Source organism: Hyperolius riggenbachi, chromosome 6, assembly GCF_040937935.1.
Source record: "Hyperolius riggenbachi isolate aHypRig1 chromosome 6, aHypRig1.pri, whole genome shotgun sequence".
Classification (NCBI taxonomy): Eukaryota; Metazoa; Chordata; class Amphibia; order Anura; family Hyperoliidae; genus Hyperolius; species Hyperolius riggenbachi.
The window spans coordinates 148,471,541-148,493,950 of NC_090651.1; the positions used below are offsets into that span (position 1 = coordinate 148,471,541).

Below are 22,410 nucleotides of genomic sequence, written 5' to 3' on the forward strand. Positions count from 1 at the left end.
GAAAAAGAGATTGAGGAGTAGACTACACAGCAGGTAAGTATGACTTGTGTATGGTTATTTTGACTTTTAATTTTCAGTACAGGTTTTCTTTAAAGAGGATCTGTAACATCAAAAGATCCCCTGGGGGGTACTCACCTCGGGTGGGGGAAGCCTCCGGATCCCTATGAGGCTTCCCACGCCGTCCTCTGTCCCTCAGGGGTCTCGCTGCAGCCCTCCGTGAAAGATGACGTCAATATTTACCTTCCCGGCTCCTGCGCAGGCGCTCTGACGGCTGTCGGCTCCGAAGTAGGCGGAAATACCCGATCGCCGTCGGGTCTGCTCTACTGCGCAGGCGCAAGTTTCCGGCGCCTGCGCAGTAGAGCGGATCCGACTGAGATCGGGTATTTCCGTGTAGTTCGGAGCCGAAAGCAGCCACAGCCACAGCGCACCCGCTGGAGCCAGCAAAGGTAAATATTGAACTGACAGTCGGGTCTGTCGCCAGCTGTTCCGGAGGGCTGCAGCAAGACCCCCGTGGGACAGAGGACGGCGTGGGAAGCCTCATTAGGATCCGGAGGCTTCCCCCACCCGAGGTGAGTACCCCCCAGGGGATCTTTTTGATGTTACAGAGTCTCTTTAAGCGTCTATGCAGAGGAGGAGACCAGCAGCAAGTGAGCGGTGATTGGAATGCAGGAAGGCGAGTTGCTGTCTGCATACAGCGCTTCCCTGCACTAACTCTGCAGTCGGAGGGGGGAGCACGGAGAGTGGCCCGGGAGTGGAAGAGGTCGGGCTGCCCTCCCCACGGCTGACTCCCCCCTCCATTATGGGTGGCACCTACCTAATCGAACCTATACTGGGGGGCACCTACCTAACCTATATTGGGGGGCACCTACCTAATCTAACCTATACTGGGGGGCTGCTACCTATCTAACCTATACTGGGGGCAGCTACCTACCTAACCCATACTGGGGGGCAGCTACCTAATCTAACCTATACTGGGGGGCACCTACCTAATCTAACCTATACTGGGGGACAGCTACCTATCTAACCTATACTGGGGGCAGCTACCTATCTAACCTATACTGGGGGGCACCAACCTATCTGACCTATACTGGGGGCAGCTACCAATCTAACCTATACTGGGGGCAGCTACCTATCTAACCTATACTGGAGGCACCCACCTATCTAACCTATACTGGGGGCAGCTACCCATCTAATCTATACTGTGGGCACCAACCTATCTAACCTATACTGGGGGCACCTACTTATCTAATTTGTATTGGGGGCACCTACTTATCTAACCTGTATTGGGGGCACCTACCTACCTAGCCTATACTGGTGGCACCTACCTAACCTATACTGTGGGCAACTATTCTGGCTACCTATATTAGAGGAACCCATCTAGCTAACCTGTACTGGGGACACCTACTTTACCTATACCGGGGGCACCTGCCTATCTAACCTATACTGGGGCAACTATACCAGCTACCTATACTGTAGGCACCTACCTGGCTAACGTATACTGGGGGCACCTATGCCTGGCTACGTATATTGGGTGCACCTATGCCTGGCCACCTATACTGGGGGACCTATAGCTGGCTACCTATAATGAGTGCAACTAGACCTGGCTAACCTATACTGCAGGCACCTATACCTGGCTCTGCTGGGGGGGGGGGGGGGGTGCAATGTTTACACCCCCGCCCTGGGCGCATTTTAACCTAGAAACTGCCCTGGCTAAATTAGAACCAAAAGAAATTAATGCAAAACTTCAGGAATCACGTGATTTAGATCAAGCACTTCAGACTCCACAACTTCATAGAAACGTGAAACATTTCCACATCTACGACTTTTCAGCCTATTCACCTGTCCTCTCCGTACTAATGGAAGCGATTTTCTCCAAACGACGTAAGCTCCTACACTCCAACTACAAGCCGGTGTGCAGTGCCCATAGCTAGAGCGACAGCTCTGTGACTTGCACATTCTCCTCGTAGAGTCAGTCAGTCGCCGCCTTCAGTGCTCCGCCTCCGGGACGCAGCGCATGCTGGGATGCAGTGGCCGCCAGTAGGAGGCCGCTCTCCGTACTGAGGAGTTGTGCGGCCCGGAGTGCAGGTGTGGTGCCGCGAATCCCTCTGTACCCGGGACCCGGCGAGAGGCGCTCTGGCCAGCGGTGAGACACAGGTCAGCTCTCTCTGGTTATTCATGCTGTGACTCGTGTGCTGTGCTGGCGGCTTCCTGCGCCTGTCACCGTGCTGTCGCTGCTGCGCATATGTATGTTGTGTGAGTGTCTCCCAGGAGAGTGAGAGGCTCCCTACCTTCCTGCGAGTGCAGAGCGCAGGCCGGACAGGGGTATCCCGTATTCTGCACGTCTCTTCTTCACCAACTTATAACTATGCGCACTTCCCTGAGGCAGGGAGCTGCTGTGTACAGAGCTGTATCTGGAAAAACTTCTGTATTTGAAAGATATGTGCTGTGACCAGATGGCATTGTTTTTTTTTTTATTCCCCCCCCCCCATAAAAAAGTGGGTAAACTTTAATATTTAGTTAGCTGCAATGCCCTTCTCTCTGCTTCAGTCTGGTATTCTAGTGCCTTTTATGTGAGCAGTGCCTAGGCACCACAGGTAGGAAAAGTAATCCCTCCATTGGGGACACAGCTGGCATAAACTCAGAAGTTCTTATAGAACTCCACCCAGTACTACATGGCAGAACGGATAATAATAATAATCCAAATATTTGTGTAGTGCTTTTCTCCTGTTAGACTCAAAGCGCTCAAGAGCGGCAGCCAGCAGTGTTAGGAAGTCTTGCCTTGAACTCCTTACTGAATAGGTACTGACCCTAGCCAGGATTCGAACCCTGGTCTCCCATGTCAAAAGCAGTGCCTTTAACCAGTACACTATCCAGCCAATAAGGGTGAAAGAAGCAGATTGGGTTGTTGCTGTTGGTTGCAGGGGGCAAAAGTGGAGAGCAGTTAATGTATAAAAAGGAATAAGAAAACTATTACTGTATTGGGTATCATGGGGTTAGGGTAGACTACAGTGTTCTCCCCAGAATTTTTTTTCCAGCCGGGTGGCATGAAAAAGTAGCAAGGTGAGGTGTCAAAGAGCTGGCGCTTCTCTGCTTACAGCATGTGAGGAGGTGAGCGATGATAGCCGGGTGCTTACCAAAATTAGCCAGATGCTCCAAAGAGCCTGGCGAGAATACTGGACTAGATATTAATTCAAAGAAAACCTGATGCAATTATAAGTGATAAAAATCTAGCCACATGTGATTCACCTATAAAAGTAACACTTATGATGCCTATGCAAATTCTGACTTGTCTCAACTTCAGCAATAGAAAGATGGCATTAGGTAAAATGAGCTACTTGTATTGCTTCTACAGAGCTGTCTTCAGCACCACACGTCGCTCATTGTCTTATTGCACTTTTTAAAAATATTTCTGTAATCTAGTTTTTATTTTCTGTAAATATTTTGACTTAGGCGTTCCCTGAAAGAGTTAGGGCTGGTTTACATGGGAGTCTGAGGGACGGTTTGTGGCACCTCACTTCAGGAGGAGAGCAATTTTCACATATCAGCACTGCTTCCATTTATTCATCAATAACTTTATTACTACTAATCACACCTAAATTATCTATATATTTGTTTTTTTCCAGGACAAATTAGACTTTTAAGTGTGAAAATTTTGTTTAGTAATTGCCTTATTTTCTATGCATTTTAAAGGGAAATTAACCCTTTCTGGACCAGCACCCTTTGCCCCCTTAAGGACCAGAGGGTGCTGGTCCCGTAAATCGCCGCTTCCCGACGAATCGCCGCAATGATCCGCCGCTCCCGACGAACACGCTGCTCTGTCCCCGCCGCAGGCTGCGCTCTCTGCCGTCGCTATGACGGCAGAGCGCCGTGCGCCAGTCAGGAGCCGCTTTCATTGGCTCCTGACCCTGTCACTCCATGTAAGCCAATGAGAGCGGCTTACATGAATGACAGGGCCAGGAGCCAATGAAAACGGCTCCTGCCCGGCTCACAGTGCTCTGCCGTCATAGAGGCGGCAGGGCAGCAACGAGCGGCGGGGGCAGAGCGGACCGAGCGGCGGAGACGGGCAGGGGCGCTCGGTCAATGGGACGTAGAGTTTACATCCTGTCAGGACCGCAGCGCCCCCTGCCCGACGTAGATTCGCACTCACTCGGTCCGAAAGTAGTTAAGGTTTCTCCATTTACATCCAATATAGCTTTACAATAAATAGTGCTAAGTATAAGTTAAACCCACACATTTTATTTGCTCATCCATCCTGGTTATTACAACATTTAGATTATGTTCCTAGCACAATGTACACTCACCTAAATGATTATTAGGAACACCATACTTATATGGTGTTTGACCCCCTTTCGCCTTCAGAACTGCCGTAATTCTATGTGGCATTGATTCAACAAGGTGCTGAAAGCATTCTTTAGAACTGTTGGCCCATATTAATAGGATAGCATCTTGCAGTTGAAGGAGATTTGTGGGATGCACATCAAGGACACGAAGCTCCTGTTCCATCACATCCCAAAGATGCTCTATTGGGTTGAGATCTGGTGACAGTGGGGAACATTTTAGTACAGTGAACTCATTGTCATGTTCAAGAAACCAATTTGATTTGAGCTTTGTGGCATGGTGCATTATCCTGCTGGAAGTAGCCATCAGAGGATGGGTACATGGTGGTCATGAAGGGATGGACATGGTCAGAAACAATGCTCAGGTAGCCCGTAGCATTTAAACGATGCCCAATTGGCATTAAGGGGCCTAAAGTGTCCTTAGAAAACATCCCTCACACCATTACACCACCACCAGCCAGTGGTAACAAGGCATGATGGATCCATGTTCTCATTCTGTTTACGCCATATTCTGACTCTATCGAGACTCATCATTTTCCTATTTGTAGTGGAGATGAGTGGGGTCTTCTGCTGTTGTAGTCCATCTGCCTCAAGGTTGTGCATGCTGTGGCTTCACAAATGCTTTGCTGCATACCTCGGTTGTAACGAGTGGTTATTTCAGTCAACGTTGCTCTTCTATCAGCTTGAATCAGTCGGCCCATTCTCCTCTGACCTCTAGCATCAACAAGGCATTTTCGCCCACAGGACTGCCGCATACTGGATGTTTTTCACACCATTCTTTGTAAATCCTAGAAATAGTTGTGCGTGAAAATCCCAATAACTGAGCAGATTGTGAAATACTCAGACCGGCCCCGTATAGCACCAACAACCATGCCACGCTCAAAATTATTTAAATCACCTTTCTTTCCCATTCTGACATTCAGTGTGAAGTTTAGGAGATTGTCTTGACCAGGACCACACCCCTAAATGCATTGAAGCAATTGCCATGTGATTGGTTGATTAGATAATTGCATTAATGATAAATTATTTTTTGCTTTCTCGTTGTACACTATCGATGATTATGAGACCTTATTTGCAAAAATAATAGTAATATACCTCATGGAATACATAATTTAAAAAGCCAACTTTCTAAGGTAACAATACATGTATTTTCTCTTATATTCTGTCACTTTGTTTTCATTTTACAAGTCTTTAATTTTGGTACGGAATATGCAAAAATTTTAATTGCTTTTGATTCAGTTTGTGACTAAAAAGAATACACAATACATGGGCCTCCACCCTAAAACTCTCTAAACTCCATTCTGTAACTTATCAGGGTTAAAATGTTACCACATGTCTCTTGTAGTTTTGCTAAGACTTTCCCAAGTTTGATCATAGTTTTGAAAATTACTTTTTTATGTTGGATTGAGTTTGTCCCTACCCATTTTTTTTATGTGACGTTCGCCCAAACTTTAAGACACACCAAAATGTATTCTACAACTCCTTCATGATTAAAATTATACCACATATGCCTAATTTAGTAACAAACTGTGGTGGTGCAGTCTCCACAACTTCACTGGACAAATGTATCCGTCCAGTTAGGCCCCATTCACACTTGAAGGCGCAAAACGCCGCGATTACCGCCAGCGTTTTGCAAGAGATTTTTCTGCGTTTTAACACGGAAAAATCACTGGACCCTGCCAGCGATTTTCCCACGATCTCATTTAGCGCTTCTATAGCACTGAAACGCGATCGCCGGGAAATCGCCTGAAAATGGTGCAGTCTACGCGTTTGCAGTTGCGTTAATCGCCAGCAATTAACGCAAATCGCCCAAGTAAAAACGGGCCCATAGGGTATCATAGCACTAGCGCTTTCAAAAGCGCTAGCGCTTGAGCGTTTTGCCAAAATCGCCGCCAAAATGCTCTAGTGTGAATGGGCCATTCGGCTTAAGTGGTTAAGCAACGCTAAATGCTTTTCTCCATTTGGCATTGCAGTGGCATACCTACCACAAGGCTGCAGGTGCTCACAGCCCTGGGTGTATCCATGGCTAGGGGTGCCACTGTGGTGCTCAGTCACTGTGTTCTTCCACCTGGGACCTTTTTTCATAGTTTGGGCAACATTTGGAAAATTAGCAGCAGGCAGCGCATGGGGCTGTACTACTTCCTGTATTAGTTATAGCACCCCTCCTCCTTCCTGTCCTGTGGGCAAGGTGTATCCTTGCTCTCTTCGCACAGCCTGCAGTGAGTGAATGTGCAGAGCAGCAGGGTAAGTAGAGAGAATGATTGCTGTGCTGCAGCTGGGGCGTTAGCAGGGAGAGGTGGCAGGATGTGTTTAATTCTTCAGCAGTTGCCTGTCATTAGTAGCCATGTGTACTGGCTGCCGTAATACCAGAGTACGCTGTACTATTGATTATTTATTCTGATCAGAGTAATTAATCAGTAATGCAGGGTAGTCCTGCTGTTGCAGAAGCCAGTGATACAGGTGCTGACAGCCGAATTGTGTAGTGAGCAGAGAAGCAAGCTCCAGGCAATTTAGATTAGCTTGATTGCTGGTAATCTTATATATTTTCTTAGCTCCCCCTCACACCCTGTTGTCTTCCCCCATGACCCTTTCCTTTTTTCAGATTTCAGTGTCTTAACAGCATATCCCTGCCAAACAGCAGTGGTGACATCTCCAGTCCTGATGAGAGTCCTTCCTGCCATTTCTCCTCTCCCACCGGGCTCTTTGTCTTGTGCCACTACCTCTTTATTCCCCCCCCCCCCCTTGTGCATCCCCCTCTTTCGTATTTCCCTCTTTTCTGACTGTCCTCAAAGGAGCTCACAATCTAATCATACCATAGTCACAGTCTAATGTTCTACCATATTGTTGTTATTATTATTATGTATTTATATAGCATTGACATCTTCTGCAGCACTGTATAGAGTACAGAGTTTCATAATGGTTAGCTCCATCCACATCCTTTTCCCCCGAAAGCCCAAAATTGGTTGGTTGGGGGGCGCACAGCAGGAGGAAGTTTGTAAATAATCATCACCAGGTGTCAAATTCCCTAGGTATGCCACTGCGGCATTGGCTACTAGAGTTTCGCCATCTGGATCTTGTTGATCCCTCTCCGTAGGGGGACACGGATGCTTCAAAACATCACCAATCCTGGATGTTACACATTGCGTCCAGGACAAGATGATGGGATCTGGTAAACGCCACAAGCTGTAACTGTTGTTTGAAAAGTGCTTTTATTAATTTGAGTGGACAGTGCTTGATTATGATTGGACAATGAACGCCACAACTGCAGTGTTGAGAACCCTGTGTTAACTAGCCCTTAATTGTGGTCTCGATAAGGACATAAGCCCATTTTCTTATGCAAGAAAGAACACCCTTTAATAAAGAAAACATTTCCTGCAAAACATTTTTTTTACCATCCCACTGTCCCACATCATAATCCATGTCTAAATAATTTTCCCAGTCATTGAGATGCTCAAGGGATCTTGGCTGAAGACCCCCTGACAACCATTTCTCTGTTGCAGTGCTGATAGGGAGTACTGGAAAAACACTTATTTAAATCTCCTGCCAGGGCTTCCCACTGGTCTGTTGATCTGGGCCAATGAGAGTCCTTTCTGGAGATAGATTTTTTTTTCCTTGAGTTTGGCTTTAAAGAGGAACTTTTAATGTAGGATTGAACTTCATCCCAATCAGTAGCTGAAATCCCCTTTCCCACGAAGAAGAGAGAGATTATAAATCATCAGGGACATCTGTATGGCTGATATTGTGGTAAAACCCTTTCCACCTGATGTCAGGGCCATGGTCCTGACAGTTCCCTGTCCATGAACCTCTTTGCAATGTGAGAAATAATGGCTTTTTCCAACTGCCAAGCATGTAGTGTTTCGCTCTGTACATAGAACTCTCAGTAAGGGCTTATTTCCACTGGAAGTCGTGGATGTTTCCGATTTTGGCTGTGGCTCCTGTTCTGCTTCATAGCCTTAGCCCGAATTGCTAATCCGCGCTATGCATGGTTATAGTGATTTGGCTTCATGCTTCAGTGATATGCAGCATGCCGACCAGATTCGCACAGCAGTGTGATTTGGTCGACACTATTGAAGAGAGAGGCATTGCTACCCTGCCTCTCTCGTATGTTGGGAAATGCTGCAGATTTATCCTGGATTTGGGCTCAGTGGAAATAGGCTCTAAACGAACATTCTGCAGAGGCTAAAAATGTCACCCCCAGTGATACTTTTCAGAATATAAATAGGGGTGAGGAAAGATTTTACAATGGGTAAACACACAGGCTAATTCCAGCGTTGTGACACCTGAAAAAAAAAAAAACACAGTCAACAGCTTACACATGCGCAGTAGCACGTACCCACTCGGGCTCTGGGGGAAAAAGCCGAGGCTGATCGGGTCCATGATACTGCGCAGGCGCAATGCAGCCACACTTCAGGGGTCTCATTGCTTGATTTGCCTGGGTAAGGATGATGGGGGGACCTTCTGTAGGATCCAGAGGCTTCCCCCTCCCAAGGTAAATGCCACTATCTGATTTTTGCTGTTGTAAACCTAAGGTTTGCTTTTAGGAAAAGTAAGAGACTCTTATTTGTCTTAAAGAGGAACTCCAGTGAAAATAATGTAATGTCACGGAAGAGCCGATTGTCGTGGCATTGCCAGATCAAGATGTTATGTCTAGAGGGGGTCTTCTTTTGGTAATCTAGCTTTCATAGCTGCTAGAGGAAGTCTTTCATGAAGCCCTTTTGTCTGTGGCTGTCCCAAGGTTTTGTTTAATTAGCATGGAACAATGGATTTCCTGTCACAGGCAGATCACAGCTAAGTGTGAGCCTGCCAGGTGGAAAGGATACCATTTGGTGAGCTCCCCACACAGCAAGGGCTTAGACTCACCGGAGCCATGTAGACAGCTTAGAAATACATGGAGTTTATGATTTTTAGCCGGTTTAAGGAATACCGTTCATATGAGAGGAATGAAAGTTCTCATTCTGCTGGTCCGGATCTGGTGAATATTTTAATATTAAATTGAGGCCACTGACATACCCAGAACCTGAGGTATTCCGCTACTTTGTAACCGGGCATGCGAAAGCACCCAAGTTTGATGTCATATGAACTAGCATATTCTGAGGAATATGAATCTTTGACTGTTAGGTGTATGTAGGAAGCTTAAGCCGAGATATGATATTTGGTGGGCACTAGAAACCCACCCAGGAGGTTAACCGCACCCTGTCCTGAACCTGACCGCACCCTGTCCTGAACCTGAGACTCCACCCAAAATTGTGGTTTATTCAAAAGTGTTTGCCAGGGCCTCCTCCTTCATTCCTCCAATTCCATCTTCATGTGAGTCTGCTGCTGCCTTGAGGACGGGCAGCGGCCATCTTGTCTGAACTTTGGCTCCTGAACTGAAACAAAGAACTGCACGTGTTTTCCCAGAAAGGACATATTTCCACATGAACTTTAGTACTCTTCCCTTCTTATTTGTTTATACTGCGCTACGATTGTCTCCATAATTGTTGATTTTAATGATTTTCTGTATATATTATTTATATTGCACTTATAATAAGTCATTTTATTTGTTCAGCTACACCTGCTATTTAGCCGCACAAACTGAACTCTAGCTTCTGAAAAGTCGCTACTATTGCTGATAGCTAGATAAAATAGTGTGTTTAACCGGTTTATTTGCAAGTATTAGTCTCAGTATAGTTAGGTCTCCTAACCTTTTGTTGAAGTGGTGGCAGTTATACGCTGAAATAGTGTGTAAATTGTAATACCATAACTCACAAGCTCCCTTCTAGTCCATCTACTGCCAAAATCCCAGTGGTTTCTGCGCACTGATTGCGACCACAGATTGCATGGTCTGTGTGCTGAAACCGATTGGGAGGCATTGTGCGGTCCGGCCACTAGGGGGCGTGTGATAATAAAAAAAAGTGCTTCATTTTTACTATAATTATGTATAAATTATTTAGTCAGTGTTTGCCCATTGTAAAATCTTTCCTCTCCCTGATTTCCATTGTGACATTTATCACATGATGACATTTTTACTGCTGGTAGGTAATGTCAATGTAAGGAGATTCTGCTTGCTTTTTTGTCAGTTGGAAAAAGCTGTAAACAGCTGTCATTTCCCACAATGCAACAAGGCTCCCACAGTGTGCTGTCAGAACCATGGTCCTGACATCACACTGTGGGAGGGGTTTCACCACAATATGAGCCATTCAAAGCCCCCGTTCCGTTTTGTGTATAAAAAAAAAAAATTTTTAAAAAAATCTCATGGGAAAGGGAGTATCAGCTACTGATTGGGATGAGATGAAGATCAATCCTTTTGTTACGGTTTCTTTAAAGGGAACCAGAGATGAACCTGAGACAGGAAAATGAAAAACATGTTACACATACCTAGGGCTTCCTCCAGCCCCATACGCTCTGATCGTCCCCACACCGCCGACCTCTGCTGCCTGCATCTATGAGAACCGGGTCCCATCACTGACGTCATCAGATCCAGCTACGCAGGAGAAGTGCGCCGTCTACGTATCTCTCAAGCGGCTGCTGCAGAGATACGCAAACAGCGCACTTCCCTTACGCTTAGACTGGCTTCGACTGTCAGAACAGCGGGGACCCGGTTCTCGCAGCTGCGGGCAGAGGAGGATGGCGGCGTGGGAGTGATCAGAGCATATGGGGCTGGTGGAAGCCCCAGATATGTATAAAATCTTTTTCTTTTTTTTTTTTTTTTTCATCTATGGTTCCGTTTAAAGAGAATCTGTACTCCTAAAATTCTTACAACAAAAAGCATACCATTCTATTCATTATGTTCTCCTGGGCCCCTCTGTGCTGTTTCTGCCACTCTCTGCTGCAAACCTGGCTTGTAATTGCCAGTGTTAGGCAGTGTTTACAAACAAACTAACCAGCTTGTGACAGGCTCACATAAGTGTGTGAGTCATACAGAGCCTGCAGGGGGCCTGGAGAAGGTGTGTATAGCTTCTAGCCAATCACAAGCAGCCCTGCACATTCTAGTCTGAGTACCTCAGCCCCACAGAGCCGACAGAGAAGATTAGATCATATAACAGAGATAATACAGCCACTGTGCAAGTAGGAAAGGCTGCAGTAAGCCAGACCACATTAGAACAGGCATAGGAACTTGTAGGATAGAAGAAATAAGGATGAAAATTTTGTTACAGAGTCTCTTTAAGAGTAGCTTGAATTTCAGCTTTTTTGTTTGTTTTTAAAGCTTTTCATTTTGTCCCCTGTTATTTCAGAGGTGCTTGGGCTCGGTTCACATAATGGCAGACCCAACTAGAGCAGTACCAGATCTTGGTACTGCTTTGGTGTCTATTGCACTTTGCAGCATCCACTGCTATTACAGAGCGTATGTACAGTACAACATTTGTCAGATATATGGTAATGCAGTTTAGTGCCTGAAAAAAAAAAATCATATTGGTCAGGTTTCTTCTTTGTAATAACGTAATGGACAAAACCAGATAGATTAATGTGAACAAACTAATTTGAAAGTTATGTCCAACCCATCTTTATTCAGTCCACTGTGCGTTCCATTATAATGCATGGAAGTGGATCTAGTTGGTACTAGTCTTGACGTAATAGTCATTTGAAGTATTCATTTGTCTTCGCTTTGGGCAGCCCTTCCCTATGCAGTCAGGCTTTTTGGTTGTCTGCCAGTCAGCAAGTTCTACTCTACGAATAGGGGAGGGGGCTGCTGGCGCTAATCGAGGCGTGAATTGTTGATTTCCTCTGCACTTCAACTGTTTGTCTGGTATTTGTACTGTGAAATTTTCTATATTTTACGGTTTGTTTTTAAGAGAAATGGGATGAAAGTGTGTTATATGCAGGGCTGTGGAGTCAGTACAAAAATCTTCCGACTCCAACACCTCAGTTTATGAAACCACGACTCCAACTCCGACTCCAGGTGCCCAAAATTGCCTCGACTCCAACTCCGACTCCACAGCCCTGGTTATATGACAAGCATTGTGACAGTCACTGAGGGGACACTGTGTTCTGCTTTAGGATATACAGTGGGATGCGAAAGTTTGGGCAACCTTGTTAATTGTCATGATTTTCCTGTATAAATCGTTGGTTGTTACAATAAAAAATGTCAGTTAAATATATTACATAGGAGACACACACAGTGATATTTGAGAATTGAAATGACGTTTATTGGATTTACAGAAAGTGTGCAATAATTGTTTAAACAAAATTAGGCAGGTGCAGAAATTTTGGCACCCAAAAAAAAATGAAATAAACTGTCAGGACCCTCAGATCTGTCTGTCACTGCAGCGATGAGCTAGCAGTGAATCTGATCCAATTTGCATATGCATGGAAGTGTTCCATCACCTGCAGGGTAATTGCTCCAAAAAGCTAAATACACACACGGGGGACAATTGTCCCCCGTTGCATGTGTGCACGTGAACATGGAGCGACAGCTGTCCACACGTCTCGCCAGAAAGGCAGAGACGCGGCGGAAGCTGTTTGTGAATGGAGCATCCCCCGGCCGGATGCTCCATTCACTTGCGTAGGTCTCCTGTCGCTATCCCGCATACACACGCGGGAGTTGCGACAGTTTCGGCGAGGTTGCGGCGACAGCTGTAGCCGGCGATTGAACATGTCAATCGCCTGGCGACAGCTCCGACGGGCGACGGTTCGGGGTGCGTGCGTAATACACACGGGGGAACTGTCGCCGCAACACGCGCGTGCCACGTGGTTGCGGCGACGGCCGTCCCCCGTGAGTATGGACCTTTAGTGGAAGCATTTAGTATCCTGAGTTCCCAGCAGTCTTTGCTGATGCATTGCCTTGTCTAGCCAAGTTCTGGCAGCTGGTTCAACCTGCATATCTGTTCCTGGACTTGTATCCATTTGCCAGCCTCTGGGTAATATTCCTGCATATTGATCCTGAACTTGTTGCATACCTGTTCTCGCAGTATGTTTTGGAAACCCTGCTTTGAATATTGCATATACCTTTCACTGTGAATAAACATCACTTGCATCAAATCCTGGGCGTCTGCATATGTTGGAGTTTCCACTGCACAAAGCATGACCAAGCCTGATATAAACATTTTAGTAGATCCTCCTTTTGCAGAAATTACAGCATCTAAATGCTTCCTGTAGGTTCCATTGAGAAACTGGATTCTGGTTGAAGGTATTTTGGACCATTCCTCTTTATAAAACATCTCTAGTTCATTCAGGTTTGATGGCTTCTGAGCATGGACAGCTCTCTTTAACTAACACCACAGATTTTCAATTATATTCAGGTCTGGGGACTGAGATGGCCTATCCATAATGTTGTATTTGTTCCTCTGCACAAATGTCTTTGTCTTGTTGAATGACCCAGCCCCGGTGCAGCTTTAGCTTTGTCACAGATTCCTGGACATTGGTCTCCAGAATTTGCTGATACTGAGTGGAATCCATGTGTCCCTCAACTTTGATAAGATTCCCAGTCGCTGCACTGGCCACACAGCCCCACAGCATGATGGAACCACCACCATATTTTACTATAAGTAGCAGGTGTTTTTCTTGGAATGCTGTGTTTTTCCTCCATGCAAAATGTCCCTTGTTATGCCCAAATAGCTCAATTTTAGTTTCATCAGTCCATAACACCTGAAATGAAGCTGGCTTGTCCAAATGTGCTTTAGTAGACCTCAAGTGGCTCTGTTTGTGCTGTGGGTGGAGAAAAGGCTCCCTCTGCATCACTGTTGCATACAGCATCTCCTTTGTGTAAGGTGCGCTGAATGGTTGAATAATGCACAGTGACTCCATCTGCAGCAAGATGATGTTGTAGGTCTTTGCTGCTGGTCTGTGGGCTGACTCTGACTGTTCTCACCATTTGTTGGTTCTGTTTATCTGAGATTTTTCTTGGTCTGCTACTTTGAGCCTTAACTTGAACTTTGCCTGTGGTCTTCCATTTCCTCCAATATGTTCCTTACTGTGGACACAAACAGCTGAAATCTCTGAGACAACTTTCTGTATTCTTGCACTAAACTATAATGGTGAACAATCTTTGTCTTCAGGTCATTTGAGAGTTGTTTTGAGTCCCCCATGTTGCTACTCTTTAGAGGGAAACTTGCAATTGACCCCCTTAAATACTCTATTTCATAAGTGGATTCACCTGTGTATGTAGGTCAGGGGTCACTGAGCTCGCCAAGCCAATTTGAGTTCCATTAATTATTTCTAAAGGTTTTGGAATCCATTAAATGACAACCGTGCCCAAATTTATGCACCTGCCTAATTTTATTTAAACAATTATTGCACACTTTCTGTAAATCCAATAAACGTCATTTCACTTCTCAAATATCACTGTGTGTCTCCTATATGATATATTTAACTGACATTTTTTATCCTAATAACCAACGATTTATACAGGAAAATCATGACGATTAACAAGGTTGCCCAAACGTTCGCATCCCACTGTACCTTTTTAAAAAGGGTGTTTGGATTTGATAAAAAAATAGTATTCTCCTAGTTATGGTAGCCATCGCAATAATAAAACTTTTAATACAGTATAATCTTGTTATCGTAAACTCGGCTTTAGTAAACATTTGGGTATAGTAAACTAGTTCTCAAAGTCCTGGTTAAGCTCCATTATATGTCTATGGGAGTAACGCCTGCAGTGCTCTCCCCAGAATTTTTTTTCCAGCTAGGTGGCATGAAAAAATAGCCAGGTGGGGCGAGATAAGAGAATGCTGGGCTGGAGTTTCTCTGCTTACAGCAGAGGAGGAGGTGAGCAGATAACAGCCGGGTGGTCACCAAAAATAGCCGGGTGGAGCACCCAGCAAAAAGAGCCTGGGGAGAACACTGGCCAGATATAGTAAACTCGGACATAATAAAACATTGGTTGCAGTAAACTTATTTGTCCTGTATGTGACCCTCTCTGGATATAGTAGAAAATGGGCGGCACATGCATCATACGTCAGAGTGAGACCAACAAAATCAGGCCGGCTGCTCTCTTCACGCTGCTATTAACAACTGAGCCTGAGCTGCCCTGCACTCACCATCACGGCCCATTTTACCCCTGCAACAGTTTCTTTGTTTAATTGCTGAGAACAAAGTTGTTGTTTAGTGTGTTTACCTTCATGCAGGATGCGTGTTCAGTCCTGCCAGCGAAGATATTGGATCATCAGTAATTTTCTGCCTCTTTATCACTGCTGAATGATTGGTGTCCTCTTCCCCTCTCAGCATTACGGCCGCATGCAACACAGACTCCATCACCTCCCACATGTTCCAGGTGCTGGGAATTTCATCTGTCATTTCTGCACCACTGCTGCTGTGTACTTCTTGTTTCTTAGATCAAGACTCTGACTCCCATTTAATGCAACTGAATGGCAGCATTTGTAATGCCATGTGTGACAGTTCTGACACAAGAGGTGGTTAGCAGGCAGCAAAGTACCACGTTTTGAAGAACAGAAAAAAACGGAAACGTAATTTACAAATGTTGTTCAAATTGATATCCCAATGCAATGACATTTGCTGGCGCTGTCCTTTTAATTTAAATCTTTATGGGAAGTGTAATGTTTATTACAAAGTAATTTATATTTGTTTTCAGTGTTCTTCTTATTGGCCCTGTAGAACATTTGTGAGGTGTTTAGTGTGTAACTGGAGACAACTGTGTCTATGGTTCCTATGTTGTACTTGTGTGAACTGCAGTGGATGTTACAAAAGCCTGTACAGGTGTAACAGAGCAAAACAGGTTATGAATACTCTACAAATGAATGGTATCTTAGATACTACAAAATATTATTATTTGTTGAAGTGTAATATTTAAAGACAGAAAAAAAAAAGTTACAGTACCACAATAAAGTTTTTGATAGCATGCAAAGGAATTTGAAACTTTTTGGGTTTTCACTGTGCTTGTCCTTATAGAGGACCCGAGGTGGGGCTGGGAATCTGAAAAAGATCAATGCTACCTGATCTGGGGGGCTGGGCGCATCAGGTAGCCGCCATCTCCATCTGCAATCTTCCAGTTTCACGACTCTGGAAGAAGCTGCTCTCACAGAGCAGCGTGCAGGGAGGTGTGGGAGTGGCAGTGGGCGCGGCCATGAAGACAGCTACCCAATGGCGGCTTTGGAAGGCCTGTAGGAACGCCCCTAGTGGGCATTTTGAGCAGGGAAAGAGGCTTCAGCCAATTAGGCTGTGTTAGCTATGTCTGAGGGGAAAGTGAGAAGAAAAAAGGAAAACCCAGCATGCCTTGCTACTTCCTTTGTGTGGCAGATGTACCAAATAAGAGCCAGGGAAACTGGGTAATGATGTTTTGTGGAGAAGAAAAGTAAAAGTGATTTTTAACTTTTGGATTGCCTGGTTAGCGTCCTTATTACTTGTTTACCAGATATAAATTAATAATTGATTTTTGATTTTATACCTAACAGTTATACTTTAACTGTATATGCAGACAAAGGCGCCAAACGAATAACATTTACTAAAAAATGTTAAAATGAGAGGCGGCAGAGGTAAAGCGCTGAGCTTTGCACCAGACCTGTATGAGTACATGCTCCATTTTTTTATTGCCTGATGAAGCAGGAGATACCTGCAAAATGTGTTGCACTTGCACTTTTTGGAGTATACAGATAAATCCTTGTTTTGAATATATACAACAGTCTTGTGTGTCTGCTTGCTGGAGGTAAGTCCACCTTATCTCATTTTAGCATTTTTAGTGAATTTTATTCTTTTGGGGCCTCTGTCTGCATATACAGTTCCGGTGTCCACCCTTGGTGGAGGGGTGTTGCCCCGTATTTCCTATCTACAGAGAGCGACTTCTTAAAGAGAACCCGAGGTGGGTTCTAAGAATCCAATTAGCATACAGAGGCTGGTTCTGCATACAATGACTAGCCTCTGTTGCTATACTGTTTCCCCCAGCCCCCCTCTGCGCTCTGCTGTCCCCATGAATCAGTCGCCGTGCTGGCGACACGCTGTTTACACGTGAAGTGTCAGTCTGCCGCTCCCCGCCTCCTCCATAGCGCCGGTCCCCGCCCGCGTCCTTTCCCTCCAATCAGCGGGGAGGGAAGGGACACGGGCTGGCGCTATGGAGGAGGCGGGGGAGCGGCAGACTGACACTTCACATGTAAACAGCCGTCGCCAGCACGGCGATTGATTTATGGGGCATAGCATAGCGCAGGGGGGGAGACTGGGGGAGACGGTATAGCAACAGAGGCTGGGTATTATATGCAGACCCAGCCTCTATATGCTAATTGGATTCTTATACCCACCTCGGGTTCTCTTTAATCCTAAGTGAGGAGAGGTCTAATCTCCCCACCTGCTGATATAGTGGTTACCTGGATGGTAACCCTTGTTTGTGAGTATATCTGCATACTAGCCTTACATATCCATTCTACTAGTACATGCTATAAATATACTATATTGGGCTCTCGGTGTCTCCATCTTTGGGTTACACTTCAAGGCTCTGTTCACATTGGGGATTAAAGCCAAACTGATCCGGTAAAAGGGATCTGGTTTCAGCTAGGGCTGTGGAGTCGGAACTAAAATCATCCGACTCCTCAGTTTATGAAACCACCGACTCCAACTCCACAGCCCTGGTTTTTGCTTCACCAGATCCATAAGGCATGGTTCACACTGGCAAACAGATCCGTGAAAACGAATCTGGTCACCAGTCGATCGGATCAGTTTTCACTCCGTTTCCACAGCAGCTGGGTTGGGAGGGTGAGGGCGGGTGAGGGAGGTTGCAGCAGCTGGGTTGGGAGGTCAAAACTTACCCAGGCTTCCATCTTCTTCAATTGCAGCCGGGCGTTGGGGAGGGTTTCTTCCACACTTCCGTCTTCTTCTGCCTTCAATTGTGTCCCACGTCGCGTCGTGATTACCAGGCTTCCTCCTTCCGGATCTGCTTTCCCTCGGTTTTATTTCGTTGGAGATGATGATCTGTTAGAAATACTGGGCCAGTCCACCAACTCCGCTGTCATCCAGTCTCACCTCAAGAAACTGTTTGCTGAAGTGAGTTGTGTTGACTATGATGCAGATTTCTAGCATACAGTTGCCCAGTTGCCATGAAATCTCTTTGGTTTACCTCTCCTACTACTGCTGCACCTTGTCCCAATCATTACTCCCTGGGGGTCTGTTTATTAAAGGGTGCTCAGACAGCACCACAACTACCCCCCCCCCCCCAGTACCTATCCCCACATGCGTAGTCACTCCCACCTCTAATGCATAGATGAGCCCATTTGACAGGGCTTTGTATCACTTTGAAATATGGACAGGGCTTTGGAGGAGAGGGTGAGGCTCTGCAGACCCTCTTTCAGAGCAGATTATATCATGTACCATGCTAGCTGGTGTAGGTTAGTATCGCAGGGTGGCACACCGGTCTGCTCAGCCATCCTGGCTATACCAGCCTGCATGGGGGGCAAGGGGTTGAAACATTTGGAAGGAGAGAGGCTACTTTTTTTTTTTTTCTAAACAAATAATTACACAGCCCAGTGTCCCCCCCCCCAGAATTTTTTTTTTCCAGCCGGGTGGCATGAAAAAGTAGCTTGGTGGGGTGAGATGAGAAAATGCAGGGCACAACTCTGCACAACTCTGCTTACAGCAGACAAGGAGGTGAGCAGATGACAGTCAAATGCTTACCAAAACTAGCCGGGTGGAGCACCTGGCTAAAAGATCCTGGGGAGAACACCCTTGTCTCCCGGGTGTGCTGGCATAACCAAATCGATGAGCTGGACAGCGTCGGGTGCCATCATTTTAACTAGATACTTCAAAACTGATGTCTTAAACGTCCTGTTTTTGCACTCTTCAGTGCAAAATGGACATTTTAAAATTATCCGTTTTACAGTAAGGAGGATTGGAATACATCTGTGGGAGCCAGGGGGGTGGTAGTGCGTATGTGCACATGCAGCCACGTTCTACTGCTAATGGGCTGGTGGGAAGTGGTTAAGCAATATCTGTCTGCATAGTCCGTACAACTGTTTCCAACTCTATCCCTGACAACAACTGACCATGCCTTGCCCCCCTTGCATTACTGAGCACTAGAATACTGCAAGAATAGTTTTCTTTTGTGCTGTAATAACTACAAATGATTAAAGGGGAACTGAAGTAAAAGGTATACGGAGGCTGCCATGTTTATTTCCTTTTAAGCAATACCAGTTGCCTGGCAGCCCTGCTGATCCTCTGCCTCTAATACTGTTAGCCATAGCCCCTGAACAAGCATGCAGCAGATCAGGTGTTTCAGACTTTAAAGTCAGATCTGACAAGACTAGCTGCATGCTTGTTTCTGGTGTTATTCAGATACTACTGCAGAGAAATACACCAGCAGGGCTGCCAGGCAACTGGTATTGATTAAAAGGAAATAAATATGGCAGCCTCCGTATACCTCTTACTTCAGTTCCCCTTTAAAGGTGAAAGTCAGTCAGTTTGGTGTTTAGTGGCAAAAGTGATTTGTTACACCTGACTTTTTTTTAGGAGGAATATGATTCTTTATCCTTTTTTTTTTCTCGCCTAAACTGTTGCTATTGTATTTTTTTTACTTGGTTGTATAAGTTGCATTAGTAAATACAGCTGGAAATTGGTAAACACGGCTTTTTAGTTTTTTTTTCTCATTTTAGGCTTCAATGCAACATACTGTAAATATTTAGAAGCTGATGTCTGTTTTTTATGTACCTATTGTCTATATAAAAAGTTGACTCGGCCAACTGAGGCAAATGAAAGTAGGCTGTGAAAGGGTTAAAGAGTATCTCCACTTGTAAAGATAAGTGCACTTATGATCCATTTACTCCACTTGGCAATGTCTTAGGAAGTGCAATAAAACACCCAAGTACATTTCTTAAATTGTGCCCTTACCTGACTTCTGTATTGCTACCTAGTAGTTGGTGACATTCTCTTCAGGCCAAGAATTGGGCTGTGTTCAACATTTCACATACATGTTGTCAGGGCTGTGGAGTCGGAGTCGGGAAAAAATGCACGGACTCCGACTTCGACTCCTAATGAATTTAAACTGTAATTAAAATAGAAAATATGATAAATTGTTCTATTTCTCAGATAATAGTCATTATAAATAATTTCTACATACAGTAATTGCTGTGCTTAGTCCACAAAAATGAAATAAACCAATCAAAATTAGTTACTTGTGCTGCTTCAATAAAGCAGTCCCGGTATTTTTAAAGTCAGATATACATATCTGATTGTGACTGTATATGTGATGTGTACACAGGAATCTCTTATATATACTAAATAACATCTATGCTGTAAGTATAAAGCCTGATGTGTAGCCGTGTCACTAATAGAGATGGTCAATGAGATGGAAATAATTCTGCGTTGATTCTAATTTATGCAAATGTATGCACTCTCTTTGCTCATGAAATCAAATAATTTAATATGTTGTTAAACTTTGGTTTGGTGACTACAAATTAAATGGTACCTGAGAAGGATGAAAAGAAAAGTTTTATACATACCTGGGGCTTCTTCCAGCCCCCTTTAGGCTAATCAGTCCGTCGCTGTCCACCTCCACCACCTGGATCTTCTGCTATGAGTCCTGGCAATTCAGCCAGTCAGTGCTGTACGGCTGCATGCCGCTTCCACAGCCAGGAGCGTTCTGCACCTGTGCAATAGTGCTGCGCAGGTGTAGTGCGCTCCCGGCGGCGAAGTGTATGCATGCGCACTACGCCAGACTGGCTCAAGTACCTGGACTCATAGCAGAAGATCCGGGTGGCAGAGAAGGACAGCGAGGGACTGATTAGACTGAAGGGGGCTGGAGGAAGCCCCAGGTATGCATAAAACTTTAATTTCATCTGTCTCAGGTTTACTTTGTTACACATACATATGCACGTCCCACAGAGCTGCAGGGAATCCACTCAGAACGCTGTGCACATTGAACACAGAGGTGTTGTCTATCACCCATAAACCTGGTTCAGATTGTGCATGAAGAATGTGTAATAGAGGAAGAATCTCATTCCCCTGCAGAGTACCTGCACGTCACTCTTACATGTACCCACAGTTACATTGCCTAGGGCCTGATAGATGTTCTTTGTTCTGGTCTTTACCTTTTACAAGTACTCTTACCAAGGACTAGTTTTAGTCTATGACTAAAGGGAATAAATATAGCAGTCTCCATATCCTTCTCACTTCAGTTGTCTTTTAAAATTCCTAAGCGTTGGCAGTTAAGAGACGATTTTTATGTTACATACTTTCAATCAACAAGATTGTAATATGCAAATTAGAGGAGTCAGAGTCGGTGGAATCCTAAACTGAGGATTCGGAGTCGGTGGATTTTTGTACCGACTCCACAGCCCTGCATGTTGTGTCCTTATCTATAAAGGGAGGTATAAAGCCACAAATGTCATAGAACATTGCAGGATAAAAATTATAATTATACTTATAGTGCTGCCCATAATTATACCCCTGGCAAATTTTGATTTAAAGTTACTTTTATTCAACCAGCAAGTAATTTTTTGACAAGAAATTACATAGGTGTCTCCCAAAAGATAAGACGATGATGTACAAGAGGCATTATTGTGGGAAAAAAAATTCTCCGCTTTTTACATTTGAGCAAAAAGTGCCCAGTCCCAAACTATTCATACCCTTCTCAATAATCAATAGAAAAGGCTTTATTGGCTATTACAGCAATCACACTTGCTATAATTGCATACCAGTTTTTTTCATGTCTCTTCATGCCCATTCACCTTTAGCAATGAGCTCCAAGTCCCTCCATGTTGGAGGGACTTCTTGCCATCACCCTGATCTTTAGTTCCCTCCACAGATTCTCAATTGGATTCAAGTCAGGACTCTGACTGGGCCACTCCACAATGTTAATGTTGTCTGGTAACCATTTCTTCACCAATTTTGCTGCATTTTGGGTCATGGTCATGCAGAAATGTCCACTGGTGCCCAAGGCCAAGTTTCTCTGCAGACTGCCTGATGTTGTCATTCAGAATCCTTATGTATTGCTCTTATTTCATGGTGTCGTTTACTATGACTAGGTTCCCTGGTCCATTGGCTGAAAAACACCCCTAAAGCATTAGGTTTCCACCACCATGTTTGACAGTGGGGATGGTGTTCTTTGGGTTGAAGGCTTCTCCTTTTTTTTTTTTTTTTTACGCCAAATGAAGGAAACATCATTGTGACCAAGCTATTCAATTTTTGACCATAACACAGAAGACCAGAAGTCTTCTTCTTTGTA

At 44.9% G+C, this 22,410-nt stretch overlaps 1 protein-coding gene across 2 annotated transcripts in view; it reads left to right on the forward strand.

The window, feature by feature from the left end:
- The first annotated feature begins 2,015 nt into the window (after positions 1–2,015).
- Positions 2,016–22,410, forward strand: part of NEK7 (NIMA related kinase 7) — a 148,308-nt gene continuing 127,913 nt past the window's right edge. Inside the window, exon 1 of one of the 2 annotated variants that reach the window (XM_068240074.1) lies at positions 2,016–2,154. The gene's annotated coding sequence lies outside the window, so the exon portion shown is untranslated. The remainder of the gene's footprint in view (positions 2,155–22,410) is intronic. The other variant, XM_068240075.1, reaches the window with a different exon arrangement.